The 22,928-nt window shown below is 45.4% G+C and overlaps 1 protein-coding gene across 12 annotated transcripts in view; it reads right to left on the reverse strand.

Moving 5' to 3' along the window:
* RALGAPA2 (Ral GTPase activating protein catalytic subunit alpha 2) overlaps positions 1–22,928 on the reverse strand; it is a 107,313-nt gene that overhangs the window by 10,174 nt on the left and 74,211 nt on the right. The gene's annotated exons all lie outside the window — the stretch shown is intronic.

Below are 22,928 nucleotides of genomic sequence, written 5' to 3' on the forward strand. Positions count from 1 at the left end.
ATTATGGATCCTAAATGAACGACATGGACTGAGGGAAAAAAAAAACAACCCTCCTCCCCCCACCCCCAAACTTGCACTCATTACTGTCCGTATAATGCAGACAACAAAGCAATCTAAAATCAAGACTATTGCCTTTTAATTAAAACTCGGCAACCTGGAACACACAGCATTCAAATGTGTAATCAAAAACCAGTCACCAATAAAACTTACAAGCGTAACAAGCTGAAGCAACTTTCCAGCTGTCTTAATAGGACCCCTGCTTGCGGCAGCTTTTCAGAGCGGAGAAAGCAAATCTTTTCCTTTTGTGTGCAGCTTCTGTTTTCTCAGAAGGTGAATCACACACTTCCAATAACGGGATAGCGCCTGAAACAAACCCACAATGGGCCGAAGAACCTCACGTATGACTTTATGAATTAGGGCTCGTAGGCGCCCCTACGACATCTCACTCTCCGTTTCCTCATTTAAAACAAAAGCGTTCGAGATCCCCATTGTGCCTCTGTTGTGTGGGAGCGCGTTACGAGTTCGCAGGGCTGCTACGGGGGGAGAAAAGGGCAATTTAAATGTAGAAATTAGGAGCGTACGGTGGAACGCCTGGCGACAACGTCATGCAGGTGAGGGTATTTAGAAGTGAAAAGCGTTACTAATTGATGCTGAAGTGCCGTTTGCGACTTTCATTATGTTCACGACAATGCTTTGAAATGGCTTTTTTAAACAAAAAACATAAAATTAAAAGAAATGGGAGCGCTTAAAAGAAAGGGAGGCGGTGGGCGCAGTGTGGGGGGAGCGATGGTGGCCAGTTGCTAGAGCTGCTGCGGTGGCAATAGAAAGAAACAAGGGCAGCGCCGGCTCTTCTGCTAGCGGAGAAGGGCAGATACGCGATAAATCTTCTTACAAACTTCCCGTGGAAGCCCGCAGAAAGGGAATCAATAGATGCCGTTTCAGAGCGTGCACCTGCTGACAGCGTTATTTGTTTAGCGGTGCTCCCTTTTCTCCCCTAAGCCCAGGAGAACGCATTCCTGATAGCGCAAGCATTAGCCCGCCTGCATTCGGGGCTGCCTCCCTATTATGGGCTGAACTCCTGATGACTCTTGTTAATGAATAGGCTGCCAAACTTCCTCGGAGAGGAGGCACACGCCTGGGCCCTATTCTAAAGGGACTGACGGATGCCATTCACTTCTCATTACGAAGATGCTTATTCCGCGGCTCGCTCGGCTGTTGCCAGGGCGGTGCGGCGCACGCTCGGGCTGTCAGCGGGACTCTCGGGCGGCACGGCCGTCTGGCCGGCAGCCCCTCCGCCGCGGAGCTGGCACGTGCGGGCGCAGCGGGGAGGGAGCGAGGCGTGACAAATCGCTGAAAGGCTCCGGCCAAACCGACGGCTGCCGGCCACCTGAGCCCAACAACCCGCCGGCCGCAATGCCCGGCACGCCGTGCGCCCTGCGGTCCGATCGCGGTCCGCGCATCCCGCACGGCGAGGCGCTTCGCGATAGCCCTAATGACGTCCCGCTGCCTAATGAACGGCCTCGCGCGTCGAGCACATAAGCCGACAATGCGCCGAACAACTGCTGACACACCGTGACTTTGTGCCCGTTTTAACCTGAAAAACAGAGAGAGGAGGTTTCGGCAAGCCCTTGCTTACAAAAACAATGGACTACAGTCATTCCGATGGGCATCTACAAGAGAAGCACTCAAACTCACCTCTGGGAGCTCACAAACTCACCACCCAGAGCCACACAGACTCCATGCAGGCTTGGCAAGGATCATCACCATCCCTCATCGCCATCCCTCACAGCTCAGCATCCTGACCAGGACAGCAGCCAGCTCTAGTTCTACCGAGCCTTGCGAGTTTTCATTAGGGACATCATAAACAAGCTCTAAAAGGAAAATCACTACCTCATTGTTTCACTGTCGTTAACCTGTCAGCTGGCTTTGGAGTTCCAAAGAATGCATTCTGGGAATCCAAGAGAACACAGAACATCCAAAGAATGCCAGTGCAATGTAGATGAGGAGAAGAAGGCTTGGAGATCAGCAATTTGTGGCTGGCTGTGCCACAGCAGTCTGCAATGGTCTCTATAATGGCAGTCTCAAGAAGCTTCCCCTCCATCACCACATAAGCCCGTTGTAATTGCTAACAGGGCACTGTTAAGATTGCAGCCATCGTACTTTTGTTGCACCTTCACCCTGAAGGACCAGAGATCTGATCCGACTTATTTAAACACACTGGAAGATTAAGTCAGATCTGTTCAACATGAAATTCGTGTCACAGCTTTGCAGTGAGCATGTGATGTAAAGCTGCCCCCCAACGTGAACCCCAGCCATATTATTCAGATGAAGCCAATCCTTGCACAGTGCCCATAAACTGCTGTTTACCAAAAACATGCTTTGCACGTATCAGCAACCCAGCCTTCACAGCTCATTGCTATGCCACGGGTCGAGCGGGGCCAAGAGAAAGCCTGAAGTGCCTGGCTGGCGGTGCTGCAAAAGCCTCAAGGCCAGACTGCTGAAGTCAAGCATGCAAATCATTTCTGTGGATGGCCTGGCTGCAGAGATGGGTTATGATCTTGAACCCTACACCGCTGAAGGAGCTGGACAGCTGGCTTCCCTGATTAACTAAGCCCCCATTTATCAGCAGGTTTTGGGTGTCCCCTGAGATCTCCAGATAAATGGGGTTATAGCAGACATTCAAAGAAGCTGATCAAAAGCAGCCTCTTTTAATATGTATGGCAATTTGACCCATCTCTTACACGATCGCATTATTTTACATTTGACTTCTACCACGGCAAACTCCAGAGAAAAAAATGCTTTCAATAGGCACAAACACTTCTGTTTATTTAGATTCATATACACTGAATGACACCGAGAGCCACAAGAAGGCACTCATGGCCATCAGTACATCTGACAGCAGGGATTTGTCTCCAATTAGAATATGGCAAATCTCAGTCTTTGACCACTATGAGCTTTTGCAAACGTTTTATCACTTGGTTATTTTAACCATCCAGCCCTACAGTGCAAGCTGTGTGACAGACGAACCTCAAAAATCTTTGCTGTCTATGTTCTGTACATGAACAGAGCCAACTCAAAGTCCAGATCTGCCCAACATCTTTCCCTCTGCACACACGTGCTGCGTTATATCATAAAGGTGCGCTTAGAAACAAGGAATGCAGAAAATAATATATGGGAACAACCACGTCTTCTGTTGACATAGCACTCTTCATGCAAACAAAAGCCAAAATGCTTAGTGGGTTGTGAACAGGCAAAGTGAGAACTGCTGGGCGACCCTCCACAGCTTGTTGTTTTGTGGTGTGCCAATGCCAAGGGGCTCCCATCCCACACCAGGACCCAACGGCTGGGCTGCACGAGGAGCACATGCTGACACGACTGTTCCTCTGGCTCCAGAGGGATTGTTAATGCTGACTATTGGCATGAACTGATTGCAATTCCCATCTGTGATGCAAATCCTACCCCGAGAAGGGCTTTCAGGGCATCTGGCCAGTGGAGAAGCTGGAAGTAGAGGAGCAGACAGCTCTTTCCAGCCCATCAAGGCTGGAAACATCAATCCCTACTTCTAACCACACAGGGAGACTTGAAGGTAATTCTTGCAACGTCTTCTCAAATGCGATATTCACGTTTCTCAAATCTCCCGAGGGGCTTCCAGCTTCACGGGGTGCTCATACAGGTGACTACTCAGGTACTGAGCAGGCAACACTCAGAAAACCCATTTTGCAAATGGTTTTCTAAGGCTGAGGAAAGTGCTGGGGCGAGCTTCTGTTTTACTGTCCGTCCTTGTAAGATTTCAGTAGCAAAGAACTACGGGTTGAGTAATTTCTCACCGTCACATTTATTTCAATATCCTCTTAATTTGCACCATGAGAACCAAACATGTTTTCACAAGGGAGGTTTTCTTCCTGCCACAGTGACAGCAGTTTGAAAAACAAGCACCACTATAAATGTTTGGGACTTACCAACACAGAATAGAAGAGGGGCCATAAAGTTGAAGCTAACAAATGTGGTGGTAAGATGACCTTTATATGCCTAATTGTCCTCCACGCAGCTCTGGATACTACACAGCTACTGTGCTTTTAAAGTGTTGCGATGGGTAATTGCAGTGTGAAACTCAATATGCTTACGGGCTACTGGCTGTCACCACCACATAAATCTAACTGAAAACTTTTGGGGGATTTTTAGTAACATATATCCCTCAATGAACAGGTGCAATTAAACTGTACCTGTCAGCAACTGTAGATCTCCTTTTTTTACCAAAGTAACTAAGATTAAAGCCAATTAGAGAGTGATGCACTGTTAGCGTAACATGGGAGGCCATCAGGAGAGGCTGCCTCTATGGAACTGTCCAACTTGAAGCAACAGCTGTGAGTGAGCTGGCCCTGTGCCCCATGCCAGCCCTGAGGATGCGGGGACTTACAAAGTACTGATGGAGATGGGACTTCAACCACAGTGCATAACAACAAATAACCTACAGCTGCTTGGTTGCACAGCAGACTTCCACAGCGCTTCCAAAATGTGCTGACACATTTGTTCCCCCAAAGATGATCCCTACCTTCCAAAGGAAGATGAAACTAAACGGCACCAAAGCTGTGTTTCACACACTGCTTGACACCAGCTCCTTGGAAATTAAGTCATGTCGCAGCAAGAGCCGATGGCAGCGCGCTGCCCATGTTGTGCTGTGAGCTACCGGCCTGGGATGTCAGTGATCTGTGGCACATTAGTCATGGCAAGTGCTGCAGGGGGAGACTTTTGCATTTATTATGAATAAGGCGGAAAACAAGCTTTCATCTTAATTTACTACTACACTCTTCCTCACAGCAAGCCCCTGGGAGCAGATATGTCTTGCCATTATAGACCAATCATGTAATGGTAGGAGTGAATAAGCAGTGGGCTGCTTTCCCAATATCATACAGTTCTATACTTAAACTCATGCTTATCCGTATCTTAAGCTTCACTTATGCTAATGTAGAGCACTTGTAATGGTGTCCTATCAGGTACTCTGTTTGTACAGATACCTGCTCCATTGAAAGCACTGTTAGAAATGCACACTGTCTCCTTTATCAGCCTTGCTTTAATTCAGATCATTCTTAAGACAGAAGAAAATCAATCCTGCAGCGATACACAAAACAGGGGCAAACAAGTTCTGTATCGTACACTCAGCTCTCTGCATAGCCAAAGTCCACTTAGCAGCTGTGCCCCGGGCTCCACTGTACTGGTAAGACTGACTGCGATATTTCAGTTAATTAAAATGATAGCACAACTGCCTGTATCAGCTACTGCAGCAGAAGGCCTAACTACAGAGCACACAAAGATTTAACCACTAAGGTGCTCTCTCTGAAAAACACTTATCTCACAAGGACTGGGATGAGCTCCGTCATGCAAGTTTATGGCCAACCCATCGGTGAGGTATGATTCCTCAAAATGTTTTCTCTGGAAGCACCTATATAATTCCCTATCCCATTCTAAGAGATACCCTAAAAGATTGAAAGGTACCTTCCCAGTGCCTCCAAGCAGGGAGATGCAGAGGTTCTTTCCTGAGGGCTCTGTGTGAGCTATCATCCAGCCACTTCCTCTGGCATGGTACTGGGGAAATAAGCACAGGAGACCTGCTCAGGAGATGAACCTCCAGAGGGATCTCACAGGGAGCAGAACCCATTTGGCCATTTGGTCAGCTTTGCCATTTGGGAAAGGCCTTCCCTTAGCCCATGCAGCTTTACTGTACAGGTCTAGGAGGAAAGCAGCCCAGTGGCTACAGAAGACAAATCCCTAGCTTGGATTTGCACAGAGATCATTATAACACAGTGGCTGTCCCACTTTATCAGTGTATGTACAGCTGCCGATGCTCGTGTCCTGCAATTATCTGGCTTGTTCCACAAACCGGGTGATCATCAAGGGATAAATAACTGCAGGAAAGGTCACATGTTACCGAGCAATGCTTCCCCTGTGCTTTGTTGCAGTCTTAATTTTATTCAAACACTAACAAAACGCACCTATTTCAGTAACTCCGCTAACGAGCTGTTACTTTGGGGTATCATAGGAAAAGAGCAAAGGTACAAAGGTTCAGTTATTTGTCATTTCCTTATGCCTTCCAGTTCCTTCAAATTGGCTGCCTGAACACACAGACACAATGTACTGTCTTCAGTCCACTGCTGTTAAGTGCATACCAGCAATACTATCCCCTCCTGTTGTTATTAACATCTGTGTTATAGCAGGCTCACGGTGCAGGGAAAGGGAGTCTTTTTTGGACAGCGTTGAGTATTTTTTTCCACTAAAACAGCATTCTAGTAATTTTTGCTGGGGAAGAACAGCCGCAGGGTTTTCAGAGCAGTTGAGAGCTGCCCAGGCTGCCCTGTGGGAGGGATGGCAAACCTCCTGACAGCTTTTATCAGGCAAATGGGGAGAACTTTTGAAAACCTCCACCCCGTAATAACGGCAATAAAGACCCACCAACATAACAGCAGATGCAAGCCAAGGAACCAATGTCCTTCCAAACACGTAATCATTTCAGAGGTATCATTCAAGTGGCTGCAGAAATGACGGCTTCTGAAGGCTGACATTGTGCTGCACTAAAAGCCTTCACAAAACTTCGCGGAGAAAGAACCGGCTCTGTTTGCATCGACCGGATGGCGTTTGCAATGCTCTTTCTTCAAAGGAAAAATAAAGAATGACTGAGCACCCCCGGACACTTCAGAGACTGTTTCGGAGACCACAGTGTTGTTTTGGAGCTACAAAAACCAAAGCCACAAAACACTGTTAAGCGGGGTTTGTATCTATCGTGCTGCCGCCGGCTGCTTAATGCGGGTGCTTTCTCAGAGCCTGCACTGTGTGTGTCAGGTTAAGCAGAAAATTGCTAACTCACTCCTTTTTTGCAGCATGTGTGGACCAAATATTTAATTAAAGTCAAACCTGGTGTGCGCTATCGCATAATATAGCTTACCCGAACGTGCGACATAAAGACATTGTCCATCCGTGCTTGTGATTAATTCACCACTTACAGATGGCCAAGCCATGTGGGCATTATTCAGCCTGTTCCAAGCGCGAGACCCTCGCTGCTCGCCTGGGTGACCTAATGGAAACAGAGGGGCCAGGACGTGCTAAGTGAGAAACAAATACGCTGCGTCCACACAAATAAACCCAATATGCCCAGGAATGCTCTGGCTCTCCACCTATCTCAGTACAGAGCACCTTGCATCTGTGCTACTAACATTCCTTGCTTTCCAAAGCAGGACAGATACATCCAGATACAGGGTATTTTAAAAACACTTCTATTAAGTGAAGTATTTTAGAAACAAAACAGTGACTTAAATCAGGATTTTTTCATTAGGAATTCCGTAGTTTTAAACTCTTAATAAAGCAACAGCACCTTTTTGTAAAGCTACAGATGAATCTCTTAAGATGAGGCACACATGTATGGCAGCAGTAGCTGACAGCGAAACAACCAAACCCAAGCCACTGGTTAATGCCGGACTTGAGTAGCTTTAGCTTCAGACCCTGTACTTGTGTTATGTGGGGAATTGAGTTCAGGGGGAGAAGCAGAAGCAGGTTTTCTGGTAGCTTATTGTTTATATTTGACAGCTGTTGGAAACTGCTTACACGCTGGAAATATTAATAATCTTGATGGAGATAAGTGAGTCAGGCAGGCAGGAATTACAAGTGCTGTTTATCACATGGCCCTACGATATGGCTGCAACTTCCTCTGGACAAGGCAGATAATGCGATTTGGTCACAAACCACGCGCAGCAGACACTGGAATGTTTACTTGGAGCCATAACCAGAAAATAAATGTGGTGGCAGGGCTAAGTGAAAGCCTTGCGCCTTCTCGTTAAACGCCGGGCTGCAGCGCGGCAGCGATTACCGCTGGCAGGGAGCTGTTTGCAGGGATGCTCCTTGGGAGGGGATGCGTGTAGGGATGCTGCTCGTGGGGATTTGCTTACACACAAGCTCCTTGCATGGGGATACTCTGTGGCCAGCTCTGGCACATTCAGGAGGGCAGCCTCCCCCCCACAAATGCAAAGCAGGGCCTAATCTTCCAGCTTTTACTTGCTGTGATAGGAAAAGAGGAGACTGGACCTCAAGGCCCGTGGGTTTGGTTTACTCATGTCAGTGATGACAAAATGCTGTTGGTAGTTGCTTGGATCTCAAAACTTTCTAATAATAATAAAAATAAGTGAATAGTCTGTAAGGATATAAGAGAGGTCTTCAAAACTTTATAGCTGTCTTTTGATCACTGCATAGATAAAAAATACACACACAAACACAAACACATACGCACTTCCTATTCAAATACAGACACAGGACACAGCACAGCCTTGCACTCAGTGCTTTCTAGATCCATCACAGCAGCATCAAAGTGAACACACGCCAAACAGCCTGGCATGGTAACGGTGCTCTCCAAACCACTGAACTCCCCAGCAATATCACTACTTGTTCTCAGCCTTGAAAATGAAACAACCAGAGGTGGGAAGAGGGAAGTGATGCCGTATTAATCAGTCAAAACCACTGCCTGGCTTATGAGACAATTCAGTAACCTGCAAGATAATGTTGCTTCTGTAAATCAGAAGCCACCATTTATCTCACCATTGCACCTGAATCGTAAAGGAAAGCCTGCAGAAATTACCTAAATACCTTCTTGCACACTTGCTTCAGAAATCTGGATGGCTACGAAGTTGAAAAAGGGATAATTACTGACAGGTTAAATAGGATGAGTAGTGCAAAGGCAGGAGGATACTTGCAAAATAGTTTAAATAACTGAAGAGAGGAATCTGGTTTACTTAGCTGTGCACAGCAAAACAAGGTGCAGCAGCACATGGGTGCACAGCCCAGCAAAGGCCGTGGAAAGGCAGAGGAAGTCTGCAAGCAACCATCTGACCAGGGCACAATTAATGTGTAAAGCTCCTGCCACAATGCTCTGAACTGCTTACTGATGTACCTGCTAGGTAAACACACAGCACTGCTGGGTGGTGGGAGAAAGCGATGAAAAAACTATCTCAGAAGCCCGTGTCAAATGGGGAAGGGCAATGTTTGATTGTGCACTTGCACATAGAAACTCCAGGGTATTTTTTTTCCTGGTTGCAGTCTCATCAATCAGCTGAAATTATATTCAACTACAGATCTGCTGGTAAGAGTCTGTATTTCACACCTCTAAGCAAGACGCTATAGATGTTACTGAACTGGTACATACTGTTGTCATCTATAGGATTCATGTCAAATAACAGGCATGCTGCAAGACAGCTTTTGACTGTAATTACACAAAATAATTTTGCCCCTTCCAGTTTATTACAGATCTTTTCATTATTTCTGGGACTAACGCTAAATAGCTCAGTTTCAGGTCTATTATGCTTGATAATTTACATTCATTACAAACAGGGATAGGTAACTGTGGGGCTTATTATCACATCCATTACCAGCAACACCATTTGCGAGATGCTCTACACTAAACAGACTTGTTGCTGCAGTGATACAGGCTGGGAAATTGCTTTAGATGGTATGAAGGAAGAACACATAAAAAAAAGTAAAAAAAATAGATAAATATATGTGTTACCATTACAATGTAGGCTATTCACAATCACTACAGATGTCCCAAATGAAGCAGAGCCGGGGATGGAATGAGGGACCCATGGGCTTTGTGCACAAGTGCCCCCCATCCCTGCAGCAGTGCCAGCCCTATGCCCAGAGCTGTGGGGCAGGCACTGGGCAGCACCTGGCCCTGCCGTGCGGGGCCCTGCCTGGCAGCTGACAGCAAAATCTCCCTGCCAGGTGGCTGCGCCTCAATTGCATCAGCTAGGCATTGTAGGGTTAACAAGGATCCAGAGGAAATCTTTTATTCATATAACACAGTATGCCTTTTGTTGATCTCTGAATAACGTTGCTTAAAATCCATTAAATTAAAATAGTCTTTCAAACGCACAGTCTGCAACAGGTACAGCAGTCAGCATCCACCGCTCTCTGCTCATCTGGCTTTGTTGTGGACACACTCGTTTCATTCCCCAAAAGCAGATGATTAAGGCAGCATTTAAACCAACGTTGTTGTGGGTTTTGTTTTGTTGTTTTTTTTTTTTCCCCTGGAAGTGACCTCTCAGTAGGGAGAACGGATTCCCCCTTTCAGTGCACAGCCCAACCAGTGGACATGCTGGGATGTCTCTTGGTTTCCCCAAAGGAATACATTAAAATTCTGGTGCATGTTTATGAAATCTGCTTTTTCACTTGTGCTGTGGGAGGCGTGGGTGGGGGAAGAAGCAAAACCAAAAACATAAGGGACTCCTTCACAAAGGGGCAAACCCATACGACAGCTTCACTGCTGCTAATTCCTCCTAAAATGTTCCATTGTCTCTAGGACAATTTTCACCCCCAATGGGTTTTAAGTAAGTGCAGTCTGCCACAGTGGCTTACCGTCATGTTCATTTATGGAGCAAAAAAATGAGTTAATGATTGAACTGTACGATGGAGCATTGAAACAACCACATTCTAAATTCAAGTGTGGGGTACGGAAGAGAAACATCACAGGGTACAGGGGAGGGGGGGGGGGGGGCAATCATCTCCAGTGCAAAGCTGCCCAGGAACTCAGAACAGGATTGAACAAATATACAGGGGAAAATGTCAGCAGTTCTGCTGTAAAGGTAGCGAGGCTCTGGCAGAGGCAGAGGCTTCGTGCTCCTGCCCATCACCAAGGTGCCTGGGTTATGGAGTGTGCGTTTCTACCGCGATGAGATTAGAAGCTGATTCCCACAATGACAGCACTTTGTTAAAATGGAAAATTAATCTGATTTGAGAAGGTGAACAAGTGAGCCAGTTCTGCTGTGGAAGAGGCTACGATACGGAGTGGGAAGTGACTCCTGCTCCCCTCTGCAAGCTGGCAGCGTGCAGGATGAGCACTGCTGACAAGCGTGCCGCTTCGGAGCCATTCCCCCAAGGCCATCTGAAAGCACACAGCAGCCCCAGCGAAAGAGCCGAGCTCTGCTCAGCGCAGCCGAGTCCATCTGCTTCCTGCCAGCCCTTTGGACACAGCTCGCTCCAGGCGACACAAACCAGCAGGCAGGGCTGCCGGATGCCCAGCTGAATCACTGCTGATGGAGAAAAGTATTTTTCCTTCCTTTTTTTTTTTTCCTTTCAGGGTACAAAGAGGAAAGCTTTTGGCAGTGTTCAGGTTCCCCAGTCCTCATCGCTGCCACAGGGTTGAGGAAAAAGCCAGCACGTTTTCTTTTTGTTCCCAGTTTTCATTAAACCACGTTGTTTTCTGAATATTAACACTTACTTCTTCAAGACAGCACCCTTTAAGTTGACCTTCTGATGCCTTTGAAGTCCCTCACTGCTGAGTCATAGCAGCTTTAAGAGGAGATGATGGGGATCCAAACGAGAAAGGGGGAGAGCAGAGGATAAACTGGTAATGAAGCATCAAAGCAGGTGGAGTAAACAGGGAAGGAGAGCAAGGCCAGCGCCACAGTGCAGCAAGAAAACACTGAATATTTCAAGATCAGGTTTATGGCATATTTTTCTGGACTCAACTTAGCTCTCCAGTTTTTGTTAAGCCTCCACTTTATCAGTTAAATACCTGCCGAGCCATACGCTGCAATTACTAGCACCTTTTAATTAAAATTTCAGTTTTAATTAAAATAAGTGAAACTGCGCAAGAAATACTTTCGAACATTTCCAAGCTTACCACTCGGTTTGCAGCTTACTTTTATCATCACACCTTCTTCAAAGCTACAGTTCTTTACTGCTTGAGAAACACAACAGTTCTGAATGTGGATGCAGAAGCTACTGAGAGCAATAGGTGATTTTCTATGGAATCCATCTGCAGAGGATCCTTTGCGCTTATTTAGCTTACCCTCTTAAAACTCAACCACCGCGTTTCCCCCAGTTTTAGTAAAGAAAGTTTTTATCTCTCCGTTGTCCTCCACTCTGCCTTGCACCAAGCATGGTTACTGCTGAAATCATTCCCGCACAATTACACACTAACACTTCCCATATTTATCTTCAAGGGGCATTCAGCCAACTATTTCTGAGCAGTCAATAACATAAGAAGAATCAATATTTCGGCAGACGTAAGAGTAGCTAAAAGCACTGTTTCTCCATGTAGGTGTGTTGGGATGCCCATGCCGTGACCTGCAGCCATCCCCTGCTATGTGAGGTGCGAGTTGGCCCTGCGAGCAGCCTGCAAAACCTCAGCTCTTTGCTGGAAAACATCCACCACAACACAACTAGCACGTCCAAATAATTTCACTTGCTAATTAACTTTGGAAATACACAATGGTCTTGTCTTCAAGAGTTATTGTAACGGACTTAAGAGTGCACATGACACCACCAAAAACCAAGCTTTTTTCTTATTATTATTTTCAGCCCGGATTCTATGACTCAGTAGAACAGCAGTAACACTGCCACCTACATGGATTACTTACAATTAAACATTTGGGTTTTCTGTAACATCTATTTTCGATAAATGGCCTGGCTTCGCCTTGGTATTTATCTGAGCAGGCACACTGTTATCTGATCCCAGCATATAATGCCATCGATATTACTGCATATTTATATTCTGCTACATTGAGCAAGGTTTGGCTACCAGGGTATTAGAATCCGCCTATATGAGGCAGCAGCTCAAAACAATGACCAGCACTTCTGAATGAAAAGAGAGAGGGTGAACATTAGCACATCAAAGGCCCTGTGCTGAAAGAAGAAAAATTGCGCGATGCACACACTTTAATCTTTCTGACAATCTATGCACGGACTGAGCTGAATTCTATTTCTCACACAAATGTGAATGCTTGATACGAGGACATCTTTACCAACAGCGACAAGAACACAGAAGGGACATGCTAGTGCAGCCTTTGAACTTTGAAAATACGGATTAACAAGCAATAATATTTAACTAGCGAGAGAACAGCCTCTTTCTTGTCTCTCTTAATAAACCTAAATCACATAAAAACACTTTTCATAGGTGACAGACACTGACAGAACGTTAGAAATCCTTACATGCTCAGTTACAAAACAATCTAAGGCATCTTCTAGCGAAAGGAATACAAGCGATATTAAAGTCTTCAACTAAATGTCTATTATTTAAAATCGGTTACCCACCATAGAACAGCCTTAAATGTAATTCACTTAATTAGCACTTCTATTTAGTTAAGGGCAGAGCAGGACTTGTGTTTACATGTTTGAAAGGCAATACTGCTCGAACATGCATGCAGAACACATTCACACTAATCACACTCATCCCACTGCAGTAAGCTCAGTGATTTTTGCCCTTTGCTCTTCTCCCCACAGCCACACAGATCAGCACTTGCCTGGAGAGGAACCAGGGGGACAAGCCAAACAAGCCAAAGGCTGGATTTTCTTAGCTCCTTTCTTCACCAGGATGCTCTGATTACTGCTGAAATTTCACCAAGGTCATCCATGCAGTTATTTTCCCTGCAGACCACTGGCTGAACTGCTGGGCTCATATGCTTGCAGAGAGCACGGCGACTATATCCCAGAGCTTTCTTCTTCCTGTAGACAGAACTGCATCCTCCTAAATAAGTGCTTGTAAAGGAATGCCACGGCTTTACAAGCAAGCCTTGCTAAATGCACATGATGAGTGAATTTGTTCCTCCCCTCTCTAAAAAAACACAAAAACATTTAATTCATTGGGTTGTGACTCAATCGCAGCCATTGGAATGATGTCTCAGAACAAGCCAAATAAATCACAACACTCAACTTAGGCAACAGCGCAAATGGAAAAGGCTGAGCCAGAGGAGCTCAGACCCGATCCTTGGCACAAATCAACATATTCCTAAGCAAAAAGTACACGCTTCCCAAGAGATCTGGGAGAAATCATTTTTCTCACAGATACGCCAAAGTCCTGAGAGGGAATTTAAAGCTCACTGTTTGGGAGCGTTCTCTTTTGTGATCTTGGAAACACTCAGTGTTCAGCTGAGGCTGGTCCAAAAGAGGATGGTAACTCAAAGAAAACCCACAGCAAAAGATCAGCATGGCTGGGAACTCTAGCAAAATAGCAAAGGTTGCCTTTTCCCCATCTTAGACATTCATCTGTGATGAAGATAAACCAGAAAAAATCCCAACCCACAAATAAACCAAAAAACCAACTTGTGAAATTAGAAGGCAGGCGATGCAGCCTGCTTTTCCAAACACTGCAGCTGCAGCCCCATGCCCCAGGCTTCTGTTTCACTTCATGTTTTCCTTCTCAAGGGCACGGTCTCACTCAAAGCACTGGCTGAAATGCGTGCTGCAGGAGAACAGAGGGCCTGGCCCAGACAGATGGCCTGCCCTGGGATGCTGAAAGGGATTCTGAGAGTTGAGCGGTATGACTTCATTCTCGTCCCGAATATTCAAGGCAAAGCCCAACCACAGAACTACAATGCTGTATGATAGAGAAGAGCCAGCAGTGGGCCAGGAATACAAGAAAAGGTGCTCTTTTTTCTCTCCTACTAATTACTCGAGCTCCAAAGTTACTCGTGAGAGTAAGCTGATGTCCTAATTTAGTACAGCTATTCGCCTACGCTTTCTTCATGTCCATCTTCTAGCACTGCTCTTCCTAAAAATCCTTGTCACTTGAAATGCAGCCTTTTCTCTCTGTCCAGGGAGCAGAAATTTACTTCCATCTTTAAAAACCGTTTGTTCCTTCTACATAAATCACTGCCTCACCACGTCCTGCACAGCCAGATAGCGCGGCAGAAACACCCCAAGCATTTAGGAATTTCTGTCCTACTGCTTTCTCATTCTTTGCTGCTCTGGACCATTATTACCACAGTCCCTGTGATACCTCCAGCAGCACTGGCAGATCCACTCAGCCCGAAAATCTCATTATACTGGCTAGTACAAAAAAGTAACAAAGCTGTCTCGGTCCTGGTGCTTTAAATGCAACAAAAAGACGAAACACAAGGGGAAGAAAATGTGTGTCTGCACACACTGTATTTCTCATTTTCTTCCATAAAGCGCTAAACACAAGGAAAACATAACATTCTGTTTACTTGCTCTCTGTATACCTTCTTCAGTATGAAGGAAGATTAAAAATCATTGTCCTGGGCATTAAAAAGGATGATAAAGTCCACATGAGCTTTTTATTTGTAGTGCCTGTATTGCAGGGGTTGTAACTGATCCCTAAAGAATTACACCACAAGTAAAATCTCTCTCCTCTGCTTCATGAGATCCAAGGACCTTGTGTGTTGACTTCTGGGATTCCAAAATGCACGTTGCTGTGGTATTAAAAAAAAAAAAAAGGAAATGCTGGCATGCAAATCCTACCCTATTCAACAACTTGAGAATGCTAAGAGCTTTTACAAGGCAAAGAACACGTTAAAAGTTCATTAATTAAACAGCGCTTGTGAACAGATGGAATGGCTATCTGGGCTCTAATTACTGTAAGTTGGTACAGAGGTTTGCAGACCTTAATGAGGTTCAATAAAATGAATGATTACACATCAATCACAATTAGAGAAACCTGTAAGATGAGCTGAATTATCATGGCAACAAGTCATAAAACACAGGAGCACAAAAAGCAGCAGGCTCTGCAAAAGCTAATCAGGAAAATGTTTCTGCTTTAAAAGATGGATCTGAACAATTCCTCCCTGCTGCCAACCCCACAGACGTGTCAGCTGCTTTAATTCCAAGGGTTCTACAACCATTCTCTTAGGTCTGGAGAAGTGCTGAGCAAAGTGCAGGGCAGGACAGCACCGAATGGGTGAGCAGAAGGAAAGCAAACCAGGCAACGCTCTGAAAAATAACTGGCTAAGGAAACGAAGGGAGCAGGAATCTTCTGTCACACATTAAGCACATTACTGAAAATAAAGACACTGGTGTGTCTTTTTATCTTAATGGTGAAATGAGGATGTCAAACGGCAGGTAAACAACCTGCCTAAAACCAGGGTGATGAGACAACTATCAGCAGGTACCTGGAACACCGGGGTGAGGTTATTCAAAGCTGCTAGGTGCGGTGCAGCAGCTGTTTCTGTAGTGCCAAACCTTTACAATCACGTGGAGTTCTATGTAGCAGTTAAGGACAGAAAACAGAACATATTTAACAGCTAAGGACAGAAAACAGATCGCAGCCCCTTCTGTTTCTTACCCCTGGAGCTGCGCTGGGAAACAGCAATGTCAGAGCCCAGTGTCCCAGCTGTGCCAGGTGCTGGGGAGAGGAAGGCTGGGATGGGGACAGACATTCAGAGTGAGGGGAGGAGTTGGCTTGTGATGTGCAAAACATCCACGTACCAGCTTCAGTGCTCGCTCCCCTAAGGAACAGGCTCTGTGATAACCTTCTCAGTGCTTCCATCCTTCCATCACCTTAACAGTGCTGCTCTGGGAGCACAGCACCCGAACACTCCAGAAGCCAACTTCCAATACCAGGAAGCTCATTAGTCACAGGTATGATATGAATTAAGGTAAGATCTTTCAGCTTGAGAAAAAAGTAAAACACTTGAGTTTATGTGATGTATTTTAATGACTTCACTTTCATGATGCTGCATTTCTGGCATCACAGCTTAATAGCAACAAAAAGCTGAGCAAACTCCAGGCTTGGTTCAGTGATAATGCAAACAATTCTAAGTGAAATCACTGCTATGGAAACGGCACTACTGAAAGGTGGGCAGGGGAATGCCTACAAAGCCAACAGACTGTAGACTAGAAAGGTTTTGAACATCGTCCACATTGTTAAAGACTGACAAGGAACAAGATGGATATCCTGAAGTGGTACTGATAAATGCAGCTGTGCAGCAGACGTTAGGGCTTCTAAAAGACACCTAATTGGTCCAGGCCAACTTAGAGACAGGACTAAAACACTGAAAATGAACTCAAAATTCTTTCTTTTTTTTAAACAGAAAATGCTGTATGCTTATTAGATGCTTAGCATTAGATTCAAGAAATTATTAACAATTATAAGGCAACTACAGTTACTTTAAAATATACATGAAAAGATGATATTGAGGAAAGGAAACATGAAGGTGAACATGCCAATGAGCCCAGAATAGAAAAGCATCTTTCTCCTATTCCTTTCTGTTGCTGCCTCCAAGCTTTCATCCCCAACCTAACAAAAACGTCTCCAGTAACAGGATATTTCACAACTTTTTTGACTGCACATAGAAGGAAGATCTTTCTTTAAGGGATACTGGATTACAGTGATGCCCGTTACAAGAGCATTTGCAAAACAGCCATTTACATCATGGACCTCATTTTCTGAATGTCAGGTTTATAGGAACAGCAGGCTGCAGGGAGGCCTGGGGGAGATCCAGTCTCACCTCCTCAGTGTGGTCAGCACTGAATTTGGAAGCCCACTTTTGCTAAGAGAGAAACAAAACCATTAAAAAGATTCCAACCAAGTAGAAAGATTCAAAGCTACACTTCATTTTCTTCCTATAGAGAGTTTCTTAACTTTTGAATTACAGCATGTATAGCTCATGAGAAACAAGTTTTCTTTGGAAAAACAGGAAAAATTAGACAAAAAGATGACAAGAATACTTTGGAGATTGTATATAATGCGAGTTCCTGTGCAGTTGGGTGTGTGTCTATTGAGGATGCCCAGATGCACTTCCAGCTGGTGGCTCGTACCCTGCAACCCATGAAGATGCACACACACATCTCAAAGACTCCAGACTGCCCCGAGGAATGGAGACTGAGGCTCTAAAGTTGGCAACAGAGCTTTGGGAATGGTGAGTGGCCATCACGTGCCCATAGCAGGCCAGCATTTGGACCTTACCCCCCTGTAGCTCCTAGTGCCAGGTGGGAGTGCTTTGGCCAGGACTCTCCTTACAAGTAGCATCCCACACAGGAGCAACTTCTCCAAGCATAAGGAGTTAGTCCATCTGGGGTGAGGCCATCTCCATACCTCCTCCTGCATCCCTTTGTTCTTTTGTTGTGACAGAGCAGCGCAGGGCTTCCTGCCCCACCACACGTGCCTCTGCTGGGCTTTGTGTCTAGTAACAAAAGTAGAGAAGCCCAAGCTTTTCAGTCTCCTCTAACGAGTCTTCTCATGACCTACATATAATTTCACATTCACACGGAGTACCCATGTGCCATGCAAGCTGTACGTGCTTTAGTTTGCTCTGAGTTTTGTGGTTTAATGGGATGATCACAGGGTAAAAATTAAGACCTGTCTTCTTAATATTACTCAGGGTAATTCCACATAATTTTATTAAAATGCAGAAACGATCGTCGGACGTTCTGCACAAAGGAATTAGTCTAGAGGGCTAAGAATGAGCACGAGCGGGACCAGCAGCTCCCTCTAGTTGGAAAGCAAGTTATTTTCCTTCCCAAATAGACAGTGTAAGGGAAACACGGTGAGATATTAAAAGCTATTTGCAATGATAGCAAATAGGGTAACTCACGCTGCAATACGTGACTGCTGGACATTGATTCTTTCTGAGTTGAGAATGACTTTTTATTATCCCAGCCGAGTTCTGGCTACTGCTGTACTATGTAAGTACCAAAGGATAAAAAACTCCCTTTAGAACAAAAAGAAGATCCCTGCATGTCAGAGAAGCGTTTTGAGAGCAGCATTCTACAGCATTTCAAAATAACCGTTAGGACCTGCATATGCTTTAAATAAATACAGGGTTTCATTTATTGATCCAGAAGCCACCTCCTTACATTTCCAAGGCTTTGAAACTAAAGAGGAGGCTTTTTAGCCCGAGGGGTTAAAAGTGTGGGTGTGGAAGTGGGCTTTTGTTAGAAAAATTAGCAATGCTATGAGTCATTGTGCATTAGCGGCAGAATAGTTTTGCATCTCGTATGAATCCAGACACCATATGCCATGCGAGGGCCCTGCTACTTTATGCGCTGCCGCTGCTGCCGGGCGGCCACGTGGGCATCCCCAGCGGAAAGGCTGTCTGTGCGCGGCGGCGGGCGCAGGAACCCGGTGATCCGGACACGCCGGACATTGTCGCGAGCAGCAGGAACAGCTGGTAAGCTAGCGGAGCTCGCCGAGCGAGCAAAGGCAGCGCCGGCGCCCAGCCAGCATGCTAATGAGCGTGCACAAAGCCGAGCGGCAGCGGCACGCATCCTGCGCAGCCTGGGACCCTCTGCCCTGCTCCTCCCGGCCACACCGAAAGGTGAACAAAGATACCCCAAGGTGAGCACTAGGGAACGACGTATTAAAAGGTGCAGAGGAAATTACAGCCACGTAAATCCTCATGAACTTAACAGGGGAGGAACAGCCAAATCAGCACCGCTTAGTTTGAAAACGCAACTTAAAACAGTTCATCTGCATGCACCGGAAAAAAGCCCTAAGTTTAAATAGAAGTGTTTGCCTAAACCTATCCATTTCAGCTGCTGTCACCACACGAAGAGAATCACACTCAGAGAATGGCCTGGGTTGGAAAAGACCACAATGATCACATAGTTCCAACCCCCTGTTATGTGCAGGGTCGCCAACCACCAACCCAGGCTGCCCAGAGCCACATCCAGCCTGGCCTTGAATGTGGATTCATCCACAGCCTCCTTGGGCAACCTGTTCCACTACATCACCACCCACTGCTCTACTGCCTAAAGAAAGACCCCTGACTCTCCAGTCCTTAGTGGGGACGTAGCTGTGTACTTTTGTGGCTTTCAATGGCTGTATGAGTACATCATTTAAGACATCCAAAGTTCACTTTTCTTGTTTCTGACACACTGAATTCATTCTTTTACTTTAAAGAACATGATGTCGCTTAATCGCAGGCCCTTTTTTTAGGACCCTTCATCAAATCACTTGGCAGATAAAAAGCTGGGATGGCCTGAGTTCTCACTGCAATACATGTCCCGTGAATAAAGCTAGCATTTTCTTGCACTGTCTAGAGCTCAACTCACTTTTCAATCAACTCCTTACACACCACGCGACCTTCACTACCGCCTCCCATCCCTCCTGTGAAATGAAGGAAACAAGCAGATAGCAGCGATGTGGATGCAAGACGATGCGTGCGTTACAAGGGAACACGAGCAGGGATGGGTATGTAAGATGCATACACAGAAATACAGGACCTTAAACCTGTTGTGTCCATATGTCACCACGGAGCGCGCCAAGTTCAGGCCTGCGGAAGCATTATGCACTCCTTCGATATTCACAAGTGAGCTGCAGTAGATTTCTCTGCGAGTCTATGAAGAGCACTATGAATAAGAGCTGAAGAGCCGCCTCCACAATCCCATGTAATGCCACCTAAAAGCTTTGCCTCGCATGACTTATTACAGGCTGCGGCAGATTAGAGGCATCGATCGCTGCCCGGAGAAGGCTGCGCTGTGAGCAGAGGAGGCAGAGGAGGGAGGCAGTCGGTTATCGATCGGCACCGCTCCGAGGGGTCTGCGCGCTTCTGCCAGCCCAGGCCTGGGGACCAGCAGCACGGCAAGCACGTTGCTCTCCAGACAAAGCAGTGCAAGAGAGGCCACGGATCTGCCTGCGAGCCAGAAGCCATCATTTGGGCAGAAAACTGTCAGATGCCGTGTCATATAAATTGTCACAGCTCCCGTGACACATGCTTTAGAATTTCATAGTCATTTCTAGCAGCATCTACATAGCCCAAGGGCATGACTTCTTTAGATGGAAGAAGGGGTACAAATGATGAACTCCTCTCTAAAAAGATCAGCAGGCTTTCCATTTCACTTCCACGGTGCAATCAAACACCTCTTTATAACCAGAATATAACTCAGCAAAACACAGTCTGAAAAGTGCACAAAACATCTTTTCAGACACCTTGCAATACACGTGCCTAAAAAAATGACAGTCATTTACACAGCTGACTCAGTCACAGCACACAGTTCTTCTTTAGCCTGACCACTCAGACCGATCGCTGTACGTTAAGTTAATCATAAACTGGTTTAAGCCAACAGAAGCAATCCACTGTGAAGTCAAAGCTGATGATCTTCTCTTAGGCTTGATTCTAGATATTCACATATATTGGATGTGTTCATATCCGGATACAGTGTAAGGAGTTAAAGTTGTGGGGCTTTTTTGTTATTACTACATATTTAGATGGTCTTTGATTTGGTCCTCATGAGCTGCTCACTTGGTGTGTGTAAGCAGGCATGCCACACTCACCACAGTGCATAAACCTTTACGAGTCATTCACACAGCAAATTACCTCTCCAAAATATAGGCTGTTTTCTCGTGGCCCATAGGGTTGCAAATCTTAAGCAGGGAAATGGTGACATCCAGTGCTCGGATACTATGTAAAGCATATGCATCCTCCTAGCGCTTTTTGTTTGTTGTAGTGCACAGACACGGCCGGCGTCTGCTGCACAGATGCACTAAGGCACAGATGTGTTACATCGCAGCAAAGCACTGAGGACACCCAAGGTAAACTAAGCAAGAATTGACGTCTCTTTCAGATTTTCCTCTTTGACTGAACAGCAACATCAACAACGAAAGCAAACAACTTTGGAAACAGTATCTCAACCTGCAATTGTGATGGTTTTTTTTTTCCTGCTTGCCAGACTAAGTATATTTGGAATAGAATGGAATTCTATTGATGAAAGAAAGCTAAAGCAGCACAGCTTATATTAGCTGTTCCTGCTAGGATTACATCTCCAAGAACACTTTCCTAGCTACCTGAAACATTGTTTTGATAGAAAATGAGCAGATGAGTCTGCATGTCCCCCCTACCGTGAGTTGTTTCTTCTTTCCCCAGAGAGGATGTCAACACCATACCCTAATCAAGATGCTATATCAGAGTATGAAAAAACCCAGGAATCAAAAGACAATGTTATTTATTCAATTAAAAAGAAACACTACTTTGGAGAAGAGTGAAAAGAAGGATGTGCACGTTTACATTCTAGCACACAGGTCTGCCTCACAGACCTCACCCACTGTGACAGCAATCCACCAACGTCTGTATTGCTGTGACCATTTATCAAGCTCTGCCAAGCTTTTCTTTCAAGTGAGGATGCACCAGGTCTGCTACAGTCTTTTAGCCAATGGGATCTGAAGAACAGCTCTCTTACTTTGAAGTCTGCACAATTCTTACTATTATAATCATTATTATGAAAACAGGGAATAAGAAAGTAGGGTCTTCAATGCCATCATTACTAAGAAATGTGTTAGATGGGAAAGAAAAAGCAGACAAATCAACAGACCAATCACTTGGCTGCAACCAGCTGTTACCTCTTCCAGCTACATTTGCCTGAGCAGTCTGCCTTCCATCCCAGGCATGCATTCTCACTCACTGCACTGCAAGTGACAAAATCTCAGTGTTCTGCCTCAGTACTTGTTGCTTCTCTCCTGTCTCCGGATGCTGTAATGTCGTTGCAATAACATGATCTGGTCCTGCAGATCACCACCTAGCTTCCATCAGAAACTCGAGGCATCCATTTGGTGCAGCCAAGGCTTTACTGACATCATTTACTCTGCTCAGATGACAGTAATATAGACAAATAGACACATAACCATCCTCTAATTTAAGGAAAGCTGAAGTATTACTTTTTGGTGTTTCCACCTTCCTGTTTGTGATTTCCATAAAATACACAAACATATTCAGAGTAACAATTGTTGCCTGAAAAAGCAGCCTGGTGAAGCTGCTGAAACACATTACCTTGCACTCAACAGTTACTTAAGGATAGTGAGAGCACCAATTAGTTTGGCCTGCGGCTGTTCAGCCTCAATGCTTCAGTGCACCAAGACTGAATGCACCCCTGAAAAAATGATTATTTTGAACATATACTAATGTACAACCATCCATTAACATGTAAACATTACAGCAGTGGCAGAGAAAATTGAGCTTTAAGCATTCAAGACAACACAGCTATGTGCAACTACGCTGCTTGCAGCCTGCCTGCAATGCCATCACACGTCATTTGACACACACAAAGAACATGTAGCCAGAACAGCCTTAAACAAAAGTTTAAGTATAGTTAATTATTTTTTAATGAATATTTCTCTCACCCTAATGAATTCCATAAGACAGAAACACTCACCTAAACCCAGTCCCCCCTAAACCCCCCCTAAACACAAACCAGACTAAACAACCTTGTGTGTTCTGCCATAG

This window comes from Coturnix japonica, chromosome 3, assembly GCF_054131305.1.
Source record: "Coturnix japonica strain WE chromosome 3, WE-NBRP24, whole genome shotgun sequence".
NCBI classification, from domain to species: Eukaryota; Metazoa; Chordata; class Aves; order Galliformes; family Phasianidae; genus Coturnix; species Coturnix japonica.